Source organism: Haemaphysalis longicornis, unplaced genomic scaffold (genome assembly GCF_048455015.1).
Source record: "Haemaphysalis longicornis isolate Haplotype H1 unplaced genomic scaffold, Haemaphysalis longicornis Haplotype H1 scaffold_2, whole genome shotgun sequence".
Taxonomy (NCBI): Eukaryota; Metazoa; Arthropoda; class Arachnida; order Ixodida; family Ixodidae; genus Haemaphysalis; species Haemaphysalis longicornis.
Window position 1 is genome coordinate 245,636,887 of NW_027526295.1, and position 22,397 is coordinate 245,659,283.

Here is a 22,397-nt window from a genome sequence, read left to right on the forward strand (position 1 = left end):
AGGCAGACGCGCTTTGCGGGCTAACTCTATGTTGCGGGCCAACTTTGTTAAAACTAGCGGGAAACGCAACCTCCATCTGCACCCTTGAGTATACGATAAAAATTTCGCGCAGTGCTCAGTACATGTGTTATTGACGCAGCGAGTCAATTGTGTCTAGGCGACAAGTGGTAACACGGGAAGAGAGCAGAGACACTGCTCAAGAAGCGGGTGCATGGAAGCAGATAAGGCTCTCCATCGCCATCGCTCCATCTCCATCTCCGACCACCTCTATTCGCCGGGTCAGAGAATCTGATAAGCAGTAACATCGGAGATAGGTTACCCTATTTCACAATAATAAAAGGGGCGCTAAGCAGACCAGGAAAAAGTAGAAAGGTACACGTACCACATACAGGCGCCACTTAACCGTTTTATTATTTCCAATAAGCATGAACCAAGTAGCTCAACAAGTTTTGTTAATTCACAAGCCCGCCTTGAGTCCACGAAAACCAGTGAGCACATTCGTCATGCCTGAGATGCTGGCGTTCCCAAAAAATGCGTCCAGTTACAAATATTTGAGTCGTCGGTGAAACATTACGGCGCTACTAGGAAAAATCATTCATCATTCATCATCATCATCAGCTTGTCTACGCCCACTGCAGGGCAAAGGCTTCTGCCATACATCTCCAATTATACCGGTCCTGTGCTAACTGCGGCCAACTTATCCCCGCAGGCTTCTTGATCTCATCGGCCAAGCTAACTTTCTGCCGCCCCCTGCCACGCTTGCCTTCTCTAGGGATTCACTCTGTTACCATTGATGACCAACGGTTATCTTGCCTTCGCCTTACATGTCCTGCCCACGTCCATTTCTTCTTAATTTCTACTAATGCGTCCTTAACACGCGTTTGTTCCCTGACCCACTCCGCTCTCTTCTTGTCCTTTAACGTTACACCTATTATCTTCCGTTCCATTCTCGCTGAGTCGTCCTCAATTTAAGTTGAACCCTTTTAGTGAGCCTCCAATTTTCTGCCCCGCAGGTGATTACCGGTAAGACGCAGCTGTTTGTAATACACTTTCCTCTTCAGGGGCAATGGTAGGCCGCCATTCTTATTTGAGAATGAGAATTAATCATCCACAAAATTTTCAGTTTGTGCGTGGTGGGTACACCACCACCTGGTCGCTTACAAAAAGAAAGCTAATCATAATAAGAATTTACCGGTCACACATGCACAAACCAAACTTTTACAATAAGCATGACGACAAAAAGGCCACACAGACAGTCGGGAGGGGGAGCCAGCCATCACTTCCACGAGGATATATGCTTCAAAACGTTAAGGGGAGTTGCCGACAGCGGCAGTCCCAACAGGTGTTGCGATACGGGGCAGGGTGGGCGATTATGAACGGAGGCACATGACGCTTTTGCCAGTGCCTTACAGCGTCGACCCTGCAACTTTCCCTTCCTCCTGAAAGAGCACCTAGCAGCGATTGCGCACGCTTTTAAAATCACGCGCGACAGGTATCCACAGGACGAAAAATCCGCTCGTTTCCGTTCCGAGAATCATGGGGAAAGCTCTTTCGCGCATGCGCAATGGAACTTTAGCCGTACGGACGTGAAACAGCAACGAAGCGCATTCCAACGCTGCGGAATCGCGAGCATCCACGTGTACCGTCGACATTGTTCGAAAGCTTCGCAGAAATTACATCGATTAAACTACGGTTCGGTGTTGACGCCTCAAGGACTGCACTATTTAAGAATTTCAAAAATCAATACGTTCTTTTAAAATGGCCCATGTCTACCACAGCTATGAGAAAACCATGGCGCAGATAAAAGGGGAAAAAATGTGTATTACAACTCGTATTGATAATCTGCATTCTGATAAACTGCGTTCATTCGGAGTATATGTGTTTGTGTTTATGCGTAATAAAAACAGTTGCGAACTAGCGCCGCCGTGTGTCGTCCTGTTTCAAGCGCTACTACACGGTGTATCAACGCCAACTAGCCCAACTTTCAATTTTACTGATAAACTGCAAGGACTTGCCGTGAGTTTCGTTGCATATTACCATCCATGCTTTGCGCAAGGCGCAGCAAAACGATCGCCGGTGCCAACATGGATGAGCTCACTGTGATCAAGCATACGTTGTGCGGGAGTTCCCCGGACGCATTCGAGCCACGTTGGGGACTGTTTTTTTTTTTTTTTTTTGAATTAGCGATAGAATGCCGGCTGGCATAAGAATAACCTATTTACGGGTAGAGATGGACACCCGCCTCTCGTATACGTAGGAAGGCAAGAAGGAGAGGTGGTGGGGTCTCCAGAGCCACCAGCTGGAGGTCGGGAATTCTTCAAGGATCGAGGCTTATGCCTCTAAGGTGTCGACTTCTGGCTGAGTCCAGTGAAGGACACGCCCATAATAGATGATCCGAATCAGCTTGTTCGGCAGGAGTTGTGCAGAAGGGGCAGGTGCCATCTAACGAGGCATGGTAGCGTGGTGGCCAGGCCCGGGTCAGAGCAGGTGAAAGTGTCACTCCAACGCGAAGTCTGCGCAGCAAAACCTCTTCCCAGCGAGCGAGTCTACTGGGGAGGTCCGTTCCAAACGGTGGGATGAAGGAGGGCACGTGTGGAGCGACGCAGATAGTCCTTCCGTTGGAGAAAGTTTTCTAGTGGACCGGTTGTTAGCATTGGCAGCGGCCGAGGAATAGACGCAGCGTGACAAGCCCTATCCGCTACAATGTGAGCGCTATCTATATATTGTATAGCGTCAGCTACACTGGCCGAGGTTGAGCTGTTTCGCGTGGCTCCTGGAGAGCCGTGCTGCGCATGCGCAGCACGTCGCTGCCCGGTACACTTGATGATCATGCGAGGGGTGGCCGGGTGTGGAACCGATGGCTCGTGCGTCGCAGCGACCCCGGCGTGCGCCTGTGGAACCAGCTTAGCTCTGGGGCGATTGGTGACGCTGCGCCTGAACCGCTTGATAATATACATGTGTCACATAATGCGTATACCGTGAGCGTGTCATTGAAGCAGCAGTAAGCATGATAATCAAGCTAATCCTAGACAACCAGGAAAGCTAAGCTAAGAATAACTAGTGAACCTTAGCTCAAGCTACGTACATCCTGACATAGCCGAGCTAAGCCACTGCTAATTTTTTTCTTTCTCTATCCTTCATCGTAAGCGGTTTTCGTAACCGTGTCTGTAGTACTACGCGCAAGGTCCGCGGAATTCATTTCCTCCTCTTCCTATTAAACCAAACCAAACACAACCAGTGACCGTGCTACACTGCTATCTTACACCCCCACCACGAGCACTGGCGCAGACTGCACATCAGAGCAGGAACCCGGCAGTGGGCGACCAAGACGCTTTCCTTTTTGGCGGCCGTCACGGCGAGCAGGCATTGTGCCCACTGCAGGCGTGCGCAGCTCGGCTAGAAGGGGCCGCTATCACTTCGCATCAGATGCAACGGACGAGGGCCGCGTGACGGGAGAACGGTCCGCCACAGGGAGGATGGAGCTGTGCGATGCAGCGCTAGAAGGCGCCGTGGGCGAAGGAGGAGGCACAGTCGGCGCGGCGCTGCGTCGACGGTAGCTCCAGGGCGCGCGCATCCCGGACTAAAAGGGACAATCGCGCTTTTGCAGCCTCCATTGTGTTTTGTAGTGCGCAAGCTCTGCCGAAGCCTGCCCAGCCAACGAACTCCAACCGGCGCCTTCTTCGGATGGGCGGACATCGGAGCGCGTTGCCCTCGGCCGCCGAGGGCCGCGCAACGCCAGCTTCCCTCTGCGGCTGACTCGCCAGACGCGTCCTCGGGGTGCTATACGAGTGAACCGCGCAGAAGCTGGAGTGATCGCCGGTGAAAGTAGTGAGGACACAAAACACTCAGACGACACAGGAAAAAAAATAAAAATAAAGGAGAAGGCAACTGACAACCATGCTTGTCTGTTACCAAGCGCACCACTTTCTGATCTGATTGTAGGGTTTAACGCGCCGACGCAACGCAGGTGATGAGGCGCGGCGTAATGGAGGGCTCCGGATTAATTTTGAACACCTGGGGATCTTTAACGTGCGCCGAAATCTCGTACACACGGGCGTTTTTGCTTTTCGCCGCCATCAGAAAAGCTGCCGCCGCGGGCGGGAATCGAACCCGCGAACTCGTGCTCAGCAGCGCAGCGCCTTAGCCACTGAGCCACCGCAGCGGGTCGCACCACTTTCTAAACGCATGAACCGTCATCGTACAATGGGCATCCGTCGCTCTAACCAGCATAATCAGCTTAGAAACTATATTTGTCCAGGCGATATTTGGCGATTCGACAAAAGTATCTACTAGCAAGACAGTACCATGGTGGGGCTCTGGTTGATTATGCCGCAGGTGTGTGATGTTGTGGCCTAGATTTGCGAGGATAGACAACACTGACGTAGTTTTTGAAGTCTGGACTTGTGCGAGGGTGGGTCAATCTTCTCGCCCAGGGTGTTCCAGGCGCCAGTGGCGTATTGCGAAGCCATCTCGGACGAATCTCGGGATACCTGTTATAACGCCGGTGGCGTTTTGGAGAAGAACTTCGAGTCTCTCGTGCTCAGCTTTTGCCGCATGGCAATAAAGAAGGCCGTATATGATCCGTGAAATTAGGATGGCTTCGACCGCCTTGCGGCCTCCGTGTTCGTTTAGATCATAATTACATCAGGTCAACTATATGTCACGTGGAGGACCTGGTTCGCTTGTATGGCGATTATTTTCACTCAGGTTGTACCTAAGCCATTTTGATTGTTGTGAAAGGCCGTTTGCCGCGCGTGCACAAGCGCACTGTTCCCATAAGAAACGGCCTTAATCATCTAAGTGGAAGGAACGTGCGACATAATGTACACCGGCAATCGGCGAATGACCATGGAGTGACGCGACAAGCCAGAAGATGCACAATATCGCGCCTGTACATCAAGTACTAACTTTCTATTGTTCGAAAGTGCAACACACAAATATTTTGACCTGCTTAAAAGAAAGAACATGCCCTTTACCAGTGTTCAGTATACACAAGCTTGCCTACATTAGCATTATATGAGTGCCCCAAATGTACATTAGGAGGCGTAAGGTATTCATTGCTTAATTACAATAAATTATGGCGATTCTAAAGCTATCCGCCCGTTCCCTCCAGTCACCGGTGCGAGAGAGAGAGAGAGAGAGAGAGAGAGAGAGAGAGAGAGAGAGAGAGAGAGAGAGAGAGAGAGAGAGAGAGAGAGAGAGAGAGAGAGAGAGAGAGAGAGAGTTCTTTAATGAAGTCTGGCGGTGCTAGCTGGGCTAAAATGCCCAACGTGCTACGCCAGATCATGACGTGATAAAGAGGATGGAGATGACGTTGAAGAGGTTGATGCGCACAGAGGGATTGAATTATTTACAGACATTGGTCTAGACCACTGCAACCCATACATTTCATGCGCAAACACGTAGATTCGAGTTGTATTGCCCACGTCCTTACTCGCGCACATCGTTTGCGTAATCCTGTCACCCTCGTGCTTGAGAATTCAAAGATCTGCCTTGGAACGCGAGCACGAGCAAACTACGTGCAAGAGCTGGCGAGGACTTCCGCTGCTTTGCGCACCAACGCATACCGGGGATCGAAGATTACTCTCCCTGAAATTCAACCACCTGTTTTCGTGTCCGTCACTTGTCATCCAATACGCGCAGATCCTTACAGCGTATTTTGCCACGAACAAACCGAAACGTACGTGCTCTTGCACCCATTCGCGGCGGCGTAAATATCTGAAGCGCGCTCGCGCGAAGCAGTGGAAAAACGAACGGAATAGTCATGAGCAGCAGCACGAGCACGGAGCGTGAAGCGAGCGTGCCAGCAGCAGCAGCTACCTGGCTTGCAGCCGGGGAGGGAAAGCGCCTACGCCGTGGCTCACTTTCCCGCCGTTCAGGCGAGCGCTCTTCCGGCGACGCCATCACGGACGAACAGGTACAGACGACGAAAGTATTCCATGCCAGTTTCGCACTGGCGACACCGGATGTCAGCGCTCGGCAGCACACCCCCACCCCGAAACGGAAGCAGTAAAGAGAACGGAACCCGGTCGAGCATTCCGCAGCATACAATGCACATGTTTTGACGCCATCTCCTCCTCCTCGTCCTCCTCCGCTCTCCCTCAGCCTTCCAAACATGGCTGATCGATGTGCGCAGCCATGTGGTAGATGCACGAACCGCTTCCTCGATCGGGACTGACACATAAACAAAGAGGCAAGGCCGAGCGAGACGCCGCGAACGGCTAAGCGTCGCTCGTAATAAGAGCTGGCTCCTAAAGTCCCGAGGCAAACACAGCGCGGGTATATGTCACCGAAGTCTGCGTGCACGTAAAATTAGTACTTTTCACTTAAAGTGCGCCATATTTTGAAGCCACGACTGCCATTTCAGAAGGTCGCTTCAAACGGATTGCTTACACCAACAGTTCTCAACCGTGAGCATGCCGGGAACACCTTTTGGGTTTGCTAACGTGATGGAGGACCGCATGAAAAAGTATGTTGATACGTGCCATACTGTAAAACAATTTACTCTAGCAACGAAGTCCTTCATACACCAATTTTGATATCCACCGTTTGTGCCCGGCTTTCTCGCACAATTTTGTTGTCGCGAAGAAAGCCAACTTAAAAGCACAACCTCCGCGGAGAAGCCGAACGTACGTGCCATGCGGCAAAGCCGCATTTTGCGTTTGTGGCAGTTCAGTTTGAAGCAGTTCAGGGAGATATGGGCTGGGCGTCGTTTGAAGTTAAAGAAGCCCAGAGTAAAATATGCTTTGAGATGAGGTTGAGGACAATGGATCAACGAAGGTGGGCAGCTAAGGTTTTTAGGTACCTATACTTGAAAAGCGTGGACACGCAGTGGTTAAGAAAGACTAGAAGGCTAACGATGAAGTACGAAAAGACCAGTGGAGAATCCAAAACAGCCGAGGTAACCAAAAAAGAGGCAAGGCAGATTGAAACGAATAAATGGAGGGAAAAAATGGAAGCTAAAACGTCGTTAGAGATGTACAGGGCTGAGAAAATGAACATCAGAAAGGAAAATTTCTACGATAATTCCCGGGGCAGCGCTTTGCTTTTTAAGGCTAGAGCAGGTTGCCTGCGAACTACGAGTTTTGTGGGGAAGTATTCACAAAATGATGGGGTATGTGTGGTCTGCGGAAAAGAAACAGAAACTATGCGGCACATAGTGTTAGAATGTGAGGGTATCCATCCAAATCTACATGAAGGGAAATAGTGGGCTTCCAGAAGCCCTAGGATTTAAGGGTACCAGAGAGGAAGTTAACTTCAAGGCTGTCGAGGGGACGGAAAGAAGATTAGAATGCTGGTGGACGAAAAGCAGAGAGGGGAATATTGCCTAGGACAGTTACCACCTGTAACAGGGAAAATAAAGTATTTCGGGCCTAATAAGCTTTAGTGCCTGCCCTAAGCAGCGCTAGTATTAAACCAAGAGTGTAAAACATGGTTATATTAGTCCTTTTTGGTAAGATGACATGTCATCACCCCGCTTCAAAGGGGAAACCAATAGCAATCATTAATCATCAATCATCATCATCATCAACATATTTTGGCAAACATACAGAAAAAACGGAGTGTCGCGGAGTGACTAGCGGACCTCCAGAGGTCTGCCTGCAGACACCCCTTTGAGAACCACTGCCTTACACAAAGAGCGACAGCGGCTATGAAAAAGTGTTGAGAGAGACGGGGACGCCAGGTGGGCGGAAGAAGAAGCGATGCGTGTACAAATTTTATTCCGTTGAATCCGGTATACCGCACCAAGACGACGCGTCAAGGCCATGAGTGAAATTTATAGAAAGCAAAAGAACACACCCGCGAAAGACGGGGAGCTCCGCCACCGGGCGCGTGGGCTACAAAACAGTTTGTCGAAACTACCGAGTGGGAGCTGTAGGATAGTGCTTATATAGCGTTCTCTCTCGGAGCGGAGTTCTGAATTCCGTCCGGCATGACCGTTTCGAAATGTTCATTTTGAGCATGCTTTGATTGGCTGAAGGCAGAAGGCAGGATGTGACGCAAAATAAGCAAGGCGGCGCGTTAGTTTCTGTGATGCATCACAAGGCCCCGCAACCGGAAGTACGTCACGATTGAATCAAACGCGAAAGGGACATTTTTGAAACGGACACAACTCAGAATTTCATCCCAGGGGCTCATACCCCCATGCAAATCTATGCATTTGTTCATTCAGAAGGTCCCAGGCCTTTTATTAGGCACCCCAAATGTCCCGCGCACACGTATGCAATGCATTGCGTCACGCGTTACGGACAAGCGGACAGCCAGATTTCTGGTGGAGCCGCCTTAAAATGCTCACGCATTAAAAACGTGTATGACGTACATTGTATTACATGCTGTAGCAAAACCGACGTCAAATAACACCTCAAACCAAACCGACTTCGAACCCAACCTACCTTTAGCGAGACCGACTTCAAACCATACTGTACGCCAAGGACTACCGCCTGCAGCCACGCGTATGCAAATATGCGGAAGACTATAGGGGTGGTTACAAGGATGCCCTTGAAAGCGCGCTAAGTGCATAGCCCTTCACGCTCTCACACGGCTTTCGCGTCTGTGCGATCCATTGACAACGCCCTTACGCCCGCAGCAGGATCGCCAGCCCTTTGAATAAACAAAACTTGCTACAGGTGTTTGTAATAAAGATCTTCGCGCCACCGACACTGCACGCTGATTGCAGCCAATGAAGGAAGCGCCTGCCAAGGAACTTTGGGACACGGGATTAGAGAGGGACAAAATACCATGAGCTAGGCCTACAACGTGGTCAGTGACCCTTCAGCACAAGCGATCTTATGCACTGACGTCAGGCGGCTCCGCCAAGTACACACGTGAATTTCTTGAACGTATCAGTTCGCATTCACAGCGAGCAGCAAACGTGCTACGGACGCAGCAGTAAACAGTCGTAGGCATGCACGTACAGCGCGTCTCATGTGAGCAGCACTACAGTTCATGGCCATAACGCGTGAGCCCGTGCCAAGGGCAAGGAACGACTGCCGACGCCAGCTTATTCTTGGACGTGACAGTTGCGGTGACAAACAATAGCCTTGCTCGAGCAGGACGCGCATACGCGTTCAGCGCATGCACTGCACTCATTGACATGTCGCCGTTATTTTTTTTATTTTTCGGGCAGGTCGTGACCCCTGCACATTGTGCGAAGACGCGGGCCACTTCAACAAAACAAAACTGGTACAGAAATTCCGGGAATTGTTTACTGATGCATAAGCATTCTTTCAAGGCTCTCTGCAATACATCGAGACCCTTTAAAGTCGCATTCTCTCCTATACACAAATGCATTGCTGCGAAGAGATTCTACCAGGAGCAGTGTAAGGCCAGAGTCATTTTAAAGTCGGCTTCACCACTACACATAAATGCATTGCTACAGCAGCATGCCACGCGTTTTTGTTTATTTAATTTTCATCTCTTCATAACAATTCTGAAGGGACCAATTATTTAAAATTGCGCTATTATAATGATCAATTGTGGTAACTCGACATAAGGCATGGATATAAGGCGTCAAGCTTTTGCGGCTGCGTACTCACTAGGGCAGAGGTTTCCCCAGACATCGAATCAAGGGGGGGTGTCTCAATGGCTCGGGGGGGAGGGGGGGGGGGGTTCATAAACTAGAAAAGCTGTTTTTTTATCCTTTTTTTTTGGGCTGTTTTTACTGCCATTTTTTAAAAAATGGCAGTAAGGCACACCCCCGAAAATATCTGGGTTTCGGAGAACTCGTGCACAAAATGTTCTCGTCCTGCAGTTGCTCCCGCACCCACCCGTCACCCGTACCATTCATATGAATGTCACGGTAGCAGGCGAAAGTTTCCGTGACTAATCTGCGGCCGTTGAAGCTCCCCTTTTCCTTTACTTTTTTTTTTTTCTTTCATTTTCGCCACTCCCTGGCTGGTAGCAATGTGCTCGCAGCGTGGTCAGCCTCAAACCACTTTGCCCCTTTCCTTTGAAAGCCTTTTTTGTGTGCACGTACGAACTTGCCACGAGCTGTCGAAAAAAAGGAAATAAATACGTGCAACGCTAACAGTAAGCTCGGGGGGCGCACTTTTGTTTATTTTGCCCGAGGCTACTGCCAAGAATAGCAGACGGGCAGCCCGCGCATGCGCAGATCGATACTGAAAAAGGTCCGTACAAGGACTGACAAGAGTGAAATTTGGGGATTCAAGGGGGGGTGTCCAGAAAAACTAGGGGGGGTCTACACACCCCCTAGGGGGGGGGGGAGGGTGTAGGGAAATCACTGCTAGGGGATGCTTACGCATCGAAACAAAATATCGCACTCGTCGAAGGTTACATCACGAACAGCATCGATCCCGCTGCTTAAGTAGACAATGAGAAGCACGACAGTGTAATCACTTTCCCACCGAGTGAATGCAACTACGCGTGCCTGACACGAGAGCCGGCGTTTAAACATGCGACGCAGCGCAGCAAAAATGTGGCAGGAAATAGCATGTAGGTCAGAAAAAATAGGAACAAGGCCTATTGGCGTGCGCGTACCTCCCACAACTGCGCGCGGAGGGTCAAGGGGCACTACATGGGTAATAATTATCGGCGAAGGTCGCCGCGTACGCTTATCGAAAGCGCTGAACGAGAGGGAAAAAAACAGAACTCCTATTATAGCGAAATCGATTTAGTCGAAATCCCGATTATCCGAAGTGTTGCTGGTCCAAATGCGTTGGATAGCAAATCACGTTCTCTTTTAACGAAGTGTCTCTTATAACGAAGTGAGTTTCTAACGAGTACGTGTTTACTCTATTTTGTTTACCACGCACATGATCCGCGTGGCCCCGAGCACGACAGTACGTACGTCACAGCACATGCTGTAGTCATCATCATCATCATCACGACGCGCTCATCGTTGAGTAAGGGATGACCCGGACACCGAAATGATGAGCGGCACCAAAATTCCCGCTCCTTCATAAGAGACAGCGTTTCATTCCGCTCCTTGCGTTGCCAGGGGTTAAGAACGAGTTCGATCCCGCTTCCCGCGACACCGGACGTCGGGAGCAGGCAAACTGCGTTCGAAGCCACTTTCGAAGCACGTCGCCACACCTACGGTAGGAACACCGGCGGCGGCCGATAGAGCGCCGGCGCCGCGACGGCCGCATACCAGCGGTCGAGGCACGCGCGTACTTCGGCACATTCCGGGAGCCTCACCGCTGACGCTGTCGCACGCACGCGGGCCGTCGTCATACGAGCCGCGCAGGACGAGCTATATCCGCGAGACGAAGCTCTTTCTCGTGTGCCTACACGGTCGGAAACAAGACGCAGAAGGTACAAAGGTAGAGAAGTCAGCGGCGTTCTAGTTTGCGCAGTCTGAATGCCGACATTGTCGCATCAGAAATAGTACGTAACTGAACGAAGAGAACGCTGCTATGTGGCGAAGAGACGGTACATCGCTGTCCATTCTGAGGGTCAGCTTGTTTTAAATACTGCCACACCTAACCCGTACATTCGTGTACGGGTTAGGCTACGTTAAGCTCATGCGATCTTCTGAAGTGGAGAGGTCGCAAGTGTTGAGATGAGTTGTTTAAGCCTGTTATAGCGTCTTTGTCCTTGTGATACACTGGGTTATTTGCTTACCTCTAATAAATACGTGGCATGCTTTTCCAAAGCGCTATTTTAAAAATCATCCAACATAAAGCATGAGTTAAAAGCGTGTATGTTGCCATCCATGCGTTTACGCTTTTACTTTATTTCTGGAACAATAATTTCCTGTTTCCGATTTTGGACAGTAATTCGCAAGGGCACAACCGTACGACCTACGAAACACTACATGCATTTTTTTTTTACCTGAACTGGCTGCACTGGTGCAAGCAGTGCAGCATATGTTCTTTTTTTTTTTTTTTACTAATTGATATCCCTAGTAGCACTTTGCACTGGTCTGCACGACACTGCACTAATCTGCACCAGTTCAGGTTTTAAAAAAAATGACCCTACTGCAGCACCCAGGCCTGCACGTCTCGAGCACGTCTCGACCTCACGTACTACGCGTGGAACGTACGCACGTGCGCTGACGAATCGCGCTATGGCTACCAACGTCATGTTCATCTTATCCGCTCAGAAGGAAACAATCGGCGCAGAAAAAGACCGCTTCGAGGCATCTTTCCGCGATCCTGTTGTCGTCTTTAACCGCTCAAAAGCATTGGAATTGGAACGAGTGCTCTACGTTATTGATCCCGGCCCTGCGTTATCTGCAAAAATCACAACTGCGCTATTTGGGTACAAGTCCTTTGATTGTGGAGCTCGCCCTGCAGTTTTGAGTACACGCGCCTCTACAGAGCTCGCCCTGCAGTTTTGAGTACACGCGGCACCATCCAATTGGGTGCTGGTACTACGAATGCGAACCCCACACATACTTCCAAGCGCTCTCTAACTTCGCCTCAAACTGCCTAGAATAGCCTTGTGAAGCGATCCTGAAGCAAAGAAAACCGAAACTTGCCAAACTTGCAGGATTTATTTGCTCTCTCATCGACCAATTCACACATGCGCTATGCAACGGCTGCCTCAAGACCGAAGCGCGACTCTTACAAAAAAACGCCGTGTTGTGCAAACCCCCAATAGGATAATTTCGGTGAGGGGGCAAGAATTAGTGATTTCCCGGCGGACACACACACTCCCCGCGACGAGTCCCGCGAAAGCCACGGACGGCGCGTCGTGGAATTCCTCCAACCACGCCATGACGTCGCAGGAAAATCCGGCTAGGACGCCGCCACGTCAGGTTGTTCCCCGGCATGACGGGCGTTTATTCGCTTCGGTGCAAGCATAACCCGACAAAACAGGCGACCAGGGGCGGTATTCCCGCGTTTGTCCGTTTTAAAAACGTCCGTTTTCCGTCCGTTTTATTGTGACGTACTTTCAGTTGTAGGCGGGCTTTGGGTTGACTTTTGCGCAACTATATGTGCAAACAAATTTTAAACCACTAAACCTATTTTAAACTACCTTTTATGTGCTTATTGTTCCGCCAGCGAACCAACAACAAGGAGACGAAAAATCGCCTACTCCAAACCGTCTGCTCCGCGAAGCCGCTGCTCATAGCTCCGCCGTGCTTGCAAGGCGTCACATCCGGGTGTTCGCTTTTAACCAATCAGGGCTGGCTCAAAACGGACACTTTTGTGACGGACACAAAACGGACAAAACTTGAGAATACCGCGTCAAATCTCGACGTCGTCGTCTCCGAGAGGCTTTCGGAAACTTCAGCGTTCACAGCTGTGAAGCGAGCACGCCAGGCCCGACTGTCGCCGGCTCACACCGCAGCCGGACAAGTGACAGCGTAAAACGTTCGAGGAAGCTGCTCTTCCACCGACAACGCCTACTTGCGCATGCGCCCGTGACTCGGGCACGAGCGCTCGCACGTTCCGGCTCTCTTCCGAGCGCTTCTTTCCCCGCCTTTTTTGTTTTCTCGCGGGAAATATAAATTACGAGGTCCTTGCGGTAACCGTTGAGAACAAAAGGAATTAAAGAATAAAACTGCACGCGAGTGGCAGCCCAACCAGGCGAGTTGCCCGAGCTCTTCGGCGCAGGAAACTACCGCTAACGCCGCAAAATGAACGCGGTGCGCGAGAGCGGACACATAAAGAGGGACTGGAGAATAGCTTCCGTGCAGCGCTTGAAAATCCTGAGGACACAGCAGTGCAGGCCGGCGGGGCAAGCAGACGCAGAGGAAGAAAAAAAAAAAAAAAAAAAAAAAAAGAGGGTAGAAAGAATGAAAATGCGCGCACACGCAACAAAAGCATCGTAAAAAGCGCGTACTTAAGCGGAGCATTTTTTGATCTGCGGCTGCGTTTATAAACGACGCAACGGCGCGGCAGAAAAAAAAATAATAAAGAACTTGACGACCGGATGGGAGAAAGGAGCAAGTGCGGAAAGGTAAATGCCGAAAAAAAAGAAAGGCACGCGCAAAATGTGGTCATCAGAGGCCAAACGAGCCTCCACGTTTTCAATGAACACGAGCGTCCTGGGAGACCTGTGACCGCATAAGCGCGTGGCCATTAAGGACCCGACAGTCATGTGCTCCCACGCGAACCTACTAATCGATGGACAGCAGAGTTCGCAAAAACGTTCGCGGTCAACCTTGGATCACCACCCACCGGATGCGTTGTGTCAGAATTCACTTCGCGTTTGAAAGCGTTTTGTGCAGTCTCTTTAACAGTGCCCCTCCCAACGCATTTTCGTCGCATACAGGCGGCGGAGATTCCTAATGGCCGAGAGGCAGTCGTCGAACACTGCTCCAGAGCGCGATTAAGACCCATGACGCAGGCGCGCTTCGCGCTGGATCGGCAAGTAGATGACAGCGGACGCATTAGTTCGACCACAGCGCTGTAAGAGTGCGGCCGAGTTGCGCAGGCACAAACGCCCAATCCTGTGAAGTGCGGGGCTTCTCGCTGTTTGCACCGTCAAGGCTTTCTGGCAAGGGTATGCCAGCAACCGTTCATACGGCATAGAGGCCGAATTCGGCCGGGGAGCGACTTTTTGATTGATTGTGGAGGTTTAACGCGCCGACGCAACGCAGGCGATGAGGCGCGCCGTAGTGGAGGGCTCCAGATTAATTTTGACCACCTGGGGATCTTTAACGTGCACCGAAATCTCGTACACACGGGCGTTTTTGCTTTTCGCCGCCATCAGAAAAGCGGCCGCCACGGCCGGGAATCGAACCCGCGACCTCGTGCTCAGCAGCGCAAGGGAGCGACTTTTTACGGAACACCTTCCGCTGGGGTCCGTTTTCCGCAAAACGGAAAGAGAAGAAAACCGACCTTAGACGTGCCAGTGCAGGACGGCACACTGGTAAATGTGTAACAAGGGACATTCGTCGAAACAACAGCGGATGCGGAATGCGCTAGCAATAAGCGCGCACAACAAGGGCTCAATCTGGACGCGCACATCTGCCCAGTTCAAGCAGTTTGAAAGACAGCAGTTGGTAATGACACGGAGCGCAATACCGAAACGCCGGCTTCACGTCACTATTTAGGCTGCCATGGATTCAGCACCTATTTCCCACAGCGGACCACGCATTCTTTATACACAGCCTTGACTCAGCTAATCCAATTACCGCTATTAACACAAACCTCAGGTGGCAAAAGCAGAAGAGTTTAACGCGCCTAAGCTACATACGGGGTGTGAGGTTCCCCGTAGCGCAGGAATGCCTACCACGTGGTGTTTTTTTAACGTCCGGCCACAAACCTGCGCAGCAGCGCGTGAGTAAGCTCGACATTGCGTGTGACAGCTGCAAGCCACTGCGATAGATAGCAGTGCGATCCACACACACGGACGTCTGGCGTAACTCGCCGTGGCGCCTCAGACTGACATGAGCACGCGTCCACAAGCGCCACCGAAGCTTGGCGGGACGTGGAATTTTTGCAGCGTGTTTCTGATGATTGTAAAAGTTTAACGTGCCGACGCAACGCAGGCGATGAGGCGCGCCGTAGTGGAGGGCTCCGGATTAATTTTGACCACCTGGGGACCTTTAACGTGCGCCGCAATCTCGTATCATACGGGCGTTTTTGCTTTTCGCCTCCATCAGAAAAGCGACCGCCGCGGCCGGGAATCGAACCCGCGTCCTCGGGCTCAGCAGCGCAATGCCTTAGCCACTGAGCCACCGCGTCGGGTTTGCAGCGCGTTTCACTTCCTGTGTATATTCTAAATTATTTATATCATGCTGCGTTAAAGGTGGAGTTTCGTATACATGCGGTGCTTAAATCCTGGGATGAATATTCCATTAAGTTCCCGAACAAAAACTATTTCGCTGCCCTAATTTAATTAAAGCAGTCACCACTCCAACATCTCCTCGGTCGTACAAATATATAACACGAGGGCAACGAAATGCCTCGTCCTGTTACGACCGCAACCAGCATTGTGCTCCAGCTCGATTATTCCTGCTCGGAGAAACCGTACGTGCTGAAAGAGCGTATAAATCTCTCCCGCAATCCTTTATGCATATGCGGGCGCAGGTGCGAAGTATACGGCGACGCAAAGACGTTCGCACAATAGGGCGCAGCTGCGCGCGCGATTGCGGGCTACGCTCTGCTCGCCGCCTATGCGCGTAGACACAGAGAGCGGCGCTAAGAGGAAAAAGGAAAAGGAAAAGCCTCGCTCGCAGGAAAACGTAGCGAAGTGCGAATTGTTTTGAGGGGATTTTGACGTCCAAAAGAAAAAGCACCTCTGGTTATATGTGCGTGCGTGCGCCATCCGTATTCCATAACTCGAAGACGTTCTAGGAATGGAGGAAAGAAGCGCCGTGTCGTCCATTTCTGCATTCGTCCCTGTTGACTGAGTGCTTTTGTAGCGTGAGCTACACTGGCCGAAACTGAGCAGTTTCGCGTGGCTCCTGAAGAGCCGTGCTGCGCATGCGCGAGGAGCAGTGACGTCACACGGCGCACAGAACGTTGCTCGCTGCCCGACGTCTCTCACACGCCCCACGCGCCCAGCGTCTTCACCGACCTCCGTTCCGCACGTGGCGGCCCGGTCCATTCGATGATCATGCGAGGGGTGGCCGGGTGTGGAACCGATGGCTCGTGCGTCGCAACAACACCGGCGTGCGCCTGTGGAACCTGAGCTTAGCTCTCAGGCGATTGGTGACGCTGCGCCGGAGACGCTTGATAAACATACATGCGTCACATAATGCGTATACCATGTGTGTGTCACTGAAGCAGCAGTAAGCATGATAATCAAGCTAATACTAGACAACCAGGAAAGATAAGAATAACCAGCTGAACATTAGCTCACGCTACGTATATCCCGGCATAGCCGAGCTAAGCCACTGCTAATTTTTGCCACCAAGATGACACTTTTGCCTGTGTAGGTTTAGCATGATGCATTTCGTAACGGTATCGTAATCCGTAAACGTACTGAAAATAGTCTGGATTCCACTTTTGATGAATTGGAATTTGAAATGAGGTGCACAAACAAACGACATATCGTGCTGTCGTGAATGCACTTCATTTTAAATCGACTTGATGCAGACATGCAGGCCATTTTGATGCGGATAGCTCAAAAACTTTGTTCCACGGAAGTGCTCCCGGAAGGGTGTTTCAACATTTGCACCCGCTCTCTGAAATTGCGCGACGTAACGTTTTCCAATCAAAGCTGCTCCACCCCGGTGCCGTTGGTTGCTACGGTGGACGAAGCCAGCGCGCAAGCCACGGCTGACAGCAATGGCACGCGGGGAGAGCCGGCAACGCGCGCAGCTGCAGCTGCGGCTTCTCTGCCACGAGTCACGTGACGCCTAATTGCATCAGGTAGGCGCGCGTGTGCGTGGCACGAATCCCCTGAACGGCGGAGCTGCCGAATCCGCGCACTCAGCGGCACGTATGCGCGAGGCCCGACCGAAAAAGGCTTCTTCCTGGCCCCGTTGTCGTATATAGCGCTGGCCCAGCTGGCGGACGACGAACGGCTTCCGCGCGAATCCGAAGCTCCGGCTTGAAAATCAGACCAAGGAGAACGGAATGAGTGCGAAACGCAAAAACATGCAGGCCCGCACGTATACAGCTCACGTCCCCGGTGCTCTGTTCGACAGAAGCAGCAGCAGGAGCAAAAACGAACCAACACGGCGCCTCTCTCGGAGGCTGCTGTAACGCAACGCACGTTAACCTCGCCAGTGGTCTGTTATAAAGCTAATTCAGGCCGAACTTAACCGACGGCATTCTGAATAACCGTGTAATGCACGCAGAATATAAGGTACCGTACTTTGTGTAATGTACTGTACTGCAAAGGAGGGAACAGCGCACATTTCGATGAAGGGCGGACAGAAACACACGCCACAAGCTCTGCGCTTGTGGTGTGTGTTTCTGTCCGTCCTTCGTCAAAATTTGCGCTCTTCCCTCCTTTGTATCTCAACACCAACTATCCCAACATGGTAACCTTTCGGATTATGCACTGTACTATATACTCTAGTACACTGTACGAATATAATCTAATGTACGCGTAACGTGCGGTGTAATGTACGTAACGTACGCAGAATATAGTGCTCTCACTTAAGCTTCACTCGCCTCGGTGCTGAGAGGGGCCGTATATAGTTGTAAGGTCAACAAGAATACCCGGCTCACGCCCGCATTAGTATATACGCCAACGGAAATCTTTGATGTGGCTTGGGCGTCTGAAGCAAGGTACACGCGGAGGGACTGGTGTTTGCTGCGCGGATTTACGCACGCGGAACGGCAGCCCTCGTGTCCGTTGATCCGCGGCGTAATATAGACGGGAGTGGCGTGTTATAGACGGGCCCTAAAAAAAGCATTTCTCTCGGCGTGTTAACTGCGCGTTAGAATTCAAGTGGTACTATCAAATGGAACTAGAGGCCCAGTCATGTTCCTCGGCGGTGGCTTAGGTCGGGGGTCGCCAATCGCACAAACAAGACTCATAGAAAAAGTGGCTACGGAGTCTACACTGCTGAATATGTTTTATTCGTAACTCGATTATTTGTTTATAGTTGGGGATAAAATTGGTATTATTGTTACCGGGATTAAACAGCCCTTTTAATGACCGAACTTATATGTTGTCTTCATTTAAGGGGGCCATGAAGACAAAACACAAGTTTGCCAAAACACAAAACACAAAACACAAGGCTGCCTTGTTAGAATCCTACAGATACCACTTTTAATGCCCACTTCAATCGAATAAGCTATATAATTAGGAAAAAAGGGAACGGCCATGCGACCCACTAGCTCATTTCCCGCAACAGAACATATGATATCATAACAGCCAGCCCTGCGAATGGCGGAGGCCGGCAAAAGCAAACGCCAAGTAGGCAGAGCTTATAAGCTTGCCGAACGAGCTATTCGCGGTAAATGTAATGCATATTCAGCAGTAAGAATGGGGGGATAAACAGCGGACGTTACGAAAGCACACGTAAACATAGAAGTACCGATGCGCACTGCTGTTGTTACTGGGCGCACTATGCTTGTTTTAGCTGCACAGCAGTCCGCCGCTTTTGAGTTGTCTTACACGACACTGGCCGATGGGCGTAAGCGACGTCGTCTTACGCGACCCTGTTTGTGGAGCATACCCCATGTTCCACAAAACGATTACTTTCTACCGTAACAAAAAAATTTCACCATCTTCCCGTAGGGGAATTCTGAGTAGTATGCGAAGCAGCCATGGGTTCGAGGAGAATGAGGGGCGGGGCGGGAGGAGAATGAGGGGAGCGGAGCGCGCACGTCATTTATACCGCGGAGCTACAGTGGCGCCCCCAGCGGAGTATGCAGCGGCTACCATCGCGCCTCTAACCCTAAGCTGCTTCGCCTTATCGCGCGCGGAACCGCAGGTGTTGCCATTCGTTGCGCAATCCCGAAGTGGAGAGGAGCTTCGGAGAGGAGCTTCAGAGAGGAGAGGAGGAATGCCGGAGAGGAGAGGAGGGGGAGGAGGATGCGCATGCGCAGTAGGGGTGTGGACGCCACACAACGGCGGAGGGAACAGGAGCGACCATAAGCTGCTCCGCATCTAAAACCAGCCAGGTGTAAACAAAGCAACGGCGGCCAACGGCTCGTGGCTGAGTATCGTAGCGTCATCTGGGCGGACTCACGGCAAGCAAGTCTGCAAAGCCGAATGACGCAGTGGAACTTCGCTTATCTACGCGCCGTTATGACTTCATTGCAGACGTCACGCAAATACACGATTTGGCGGAGAATCAAGATTTTAACCTAAATTGATTAATTTCTCAGTGATTACGGCATCATTTGCTGCGGGACAAGCGCTGGGGGCACTATAAAACACGAAATCTTTCGAATAAAACAAACTTGTATTTCGTCTGCGCTCGCCTTTCCTCGCGATTTTACCACGGAATGCAACATCCGTATGGCTCGGGCAAACATTTACTCAAATGTTGCCTTGCACACGTAGACCGAAGTACGAATGTCGATACGCAACGTCCGTTCTTTCAAACGCATATACCTGCATCCATGTCATTGCGTATAAGTTCGCATATTTCTTTCTCTTTTTTTCTTTCCTTACAAAAACAGATCCGTGCAAGATAACCCAATGTCAGCCATAGCTTCGTTCACAGCATCTTCAATTGTTTTTAATGCAAGCCACGTTACTTTATTTTTGCAGAGAATAAAAAAAAGCGAGAATACGAGCCTACAGGGTTCAACGGCTCGGACATTTCAAGGACGGGGGAGGGAGAAGCCGGAAACACTGAAAATTTAAAAAGGCCTAAAGTATAGCGCGGTGATAACTGGCGCTACTGCGTCCGACTCTGGAAAGTGCGTACCGCTGACACCATCCCCGTCACGTGGGCTCCGATCGGAACAGGAGAGCACCCAATGCCGGCGAAGCACCGGGGGAAGCCGCCGATGATCGAATCGCGAAAGCCTCCAAAGCAAGCTCATCTCCAGATCTGCATCGCTGACGTCAATGCCAGAGGTGGGCCCTTGGGCAACACCGGGTCGCCTCCCCCTCTCCCTCCCTGCGGCAAGGGATTGCAGTAAACACGCGGATTCAGCCTAACTTGATTTTCGACTTCTAGGGTAGAGGTCAGCCGCTAGCATGCGCGACCTTGGCCGCCGCCGAGTGAGTCCCCTGGCTGCGGGCGCCGGGAAAGTGCTGCCTGGACCGGGAGGGATCGAGCGTGCGCGGCCTTGAATGCTTCATACGCGGCGGCGGCCAGCTCGCAAGGCCGCCTCGGTGCCGCCCACATGGTCACGCCCCCGCCCAGTTTTCCTCAAGCTGAGCTCGCAGCTCAACGAGCCTTGTGAACACACACGAGCGCGGATTTGATAGCGTCTCACGGCAGGCAGCCTCCGTCCCTGAGATGCCGCGGTAGCCGAAATAGAAGCCCGCGCACACGCCGATCGATGTCCGTTCCTTGGCACAGTCGAAACGCATCGCGTGTTCGGCCGCAAGCCGCTGCAGCAGGCAAGAAAAGGCCTCCCGGGTTACGCCATCACACCGGGATCGATGACCGCGTTGGGCCCGCTCTTGATTGGCCCAGATCGCGGGACGGCATAAACGAAAGTGTAGGACGGCCTTCCTCCCCAGAAACAGCGGAAAGAGAGGGGGTGGGCCCAGCTCAGGTTAGGGTGTGCGTTGTTTGCACTGATACAAAAGAACTTTACTCTCTCTCTTTCTCGAGCGTGTGTGTGTGTGTGAGAGAGAGAGAGAGAGATGGGTGTACTGCCAAACTATTAGTTCTCGTAAACACCCAGTGCGCTTCACAGCTATGGTATACTAAGCATTTTCAAACACAGCATCCCGGTGTGGCCAAAAACGACCAAGGAGAGCTTTCCCCGACGGACCGGCGATTGGCTCACAAGCTTCGACAACGCTTTCACCACGGGGAAGGTGCAGGCATAAACTGCTACAGGTACGGGTTTCTTTACAGCAGCTAATAGGCGAACAAAAGAAGGAACGCCCGTCGCTTGGTAGCTTACCCAAGTTACAATGACACGCTTCGTCACACGCTAACTATAACGCACAACGCGGTAGCCCTTCCAGCTTTCCGCAGTTCAACCTTAATTCGAGAAAACGTGCGCGCTCCCGTTTGTCCCGCCGGTATTATACAGTCAGTCGATGCTGTCCCAAATGAGACTTTCGCCGAACTGTTTTTTTGCAACTGCTACAGCGGGTAACGTTGCTGCAAGGAAAAGCGCACATTGCTTTGTTTTCTTCGTGTGCGGTGGTCCGTAAGAACCCTGCCCCTCGCGCATATCAGTGCAGCCAACTCTGGTAAACAGAGTTGCTGAACCACCCCGGTTACCGCTTGATTAAGCAGCGAGGCATGGACAACAAACTCGACTCCTCCCCCCAAATGACCCAAACAAAGATTCCACGCCGAAGCTCGTAAAACACGGATTACCGTGGCCGCATAAGCTACACGAACGACGCTGCACACTTTCATTCGGCGAGCATAAAACACCGACCGGAGCTTGAAGTAGTGGAGGATACCACGAACAAGAAGCCAGTCACCTGCTCGATATCAGTGCGCCGTAAACAACAAACAAAATCCCCTAGGTGTCATCCGTCATATCTAAAGAATCTCCCTCCGTTCGAGCAAGTAACCGTAGGGAACCCTTTGCAGCAGCTACACTTTCGGAGGTTCTCTCTCACTCTCTTATCGGTCGGGACGAACGACAAGAAGAGGAGGCAAACAAGGAGCAAAATGCAAGTGGCACAAGACGACGATGCGGCATGGGACGCGACGGCGCGCTTCTTCCGCGTGCTGCGGCGGCTGACGTCAAGCAGCCTCTGGCGCAACGCGGCATTGACCTTGGCGGACACAGCCGCCGCCTCCGTCCCAGGTCAGACCGCGCCAGCAGAGCGATGCAGCCGGGAGGCAGCGCCACAACGCGCTCGGCAGCAAGAGGCGATACCGCCGCGAGAATCGGCTCTCGTTGCCACAGCAGCCGAACTTGCCATGCCACAGCACGGCGGACAGGCGTCATAACAAGAGGCTGGCAAGCTGGACAGGC

At 51.6% G+C, this 22,397-nt stretch overlaps 1 protein-coding gene across 5 annotated transcripts in view; it reads right to left on the reverse strand.

The window, feature by feature from the left end:
- Positions 1–22,397, reverse strand: part of LOC144170294 (uncharacterized) — a 209,232-nt gene that overhangs the window by 39,117 nt on the left and 147,718 nt on the right. The window lies entirely within an intron of this gene.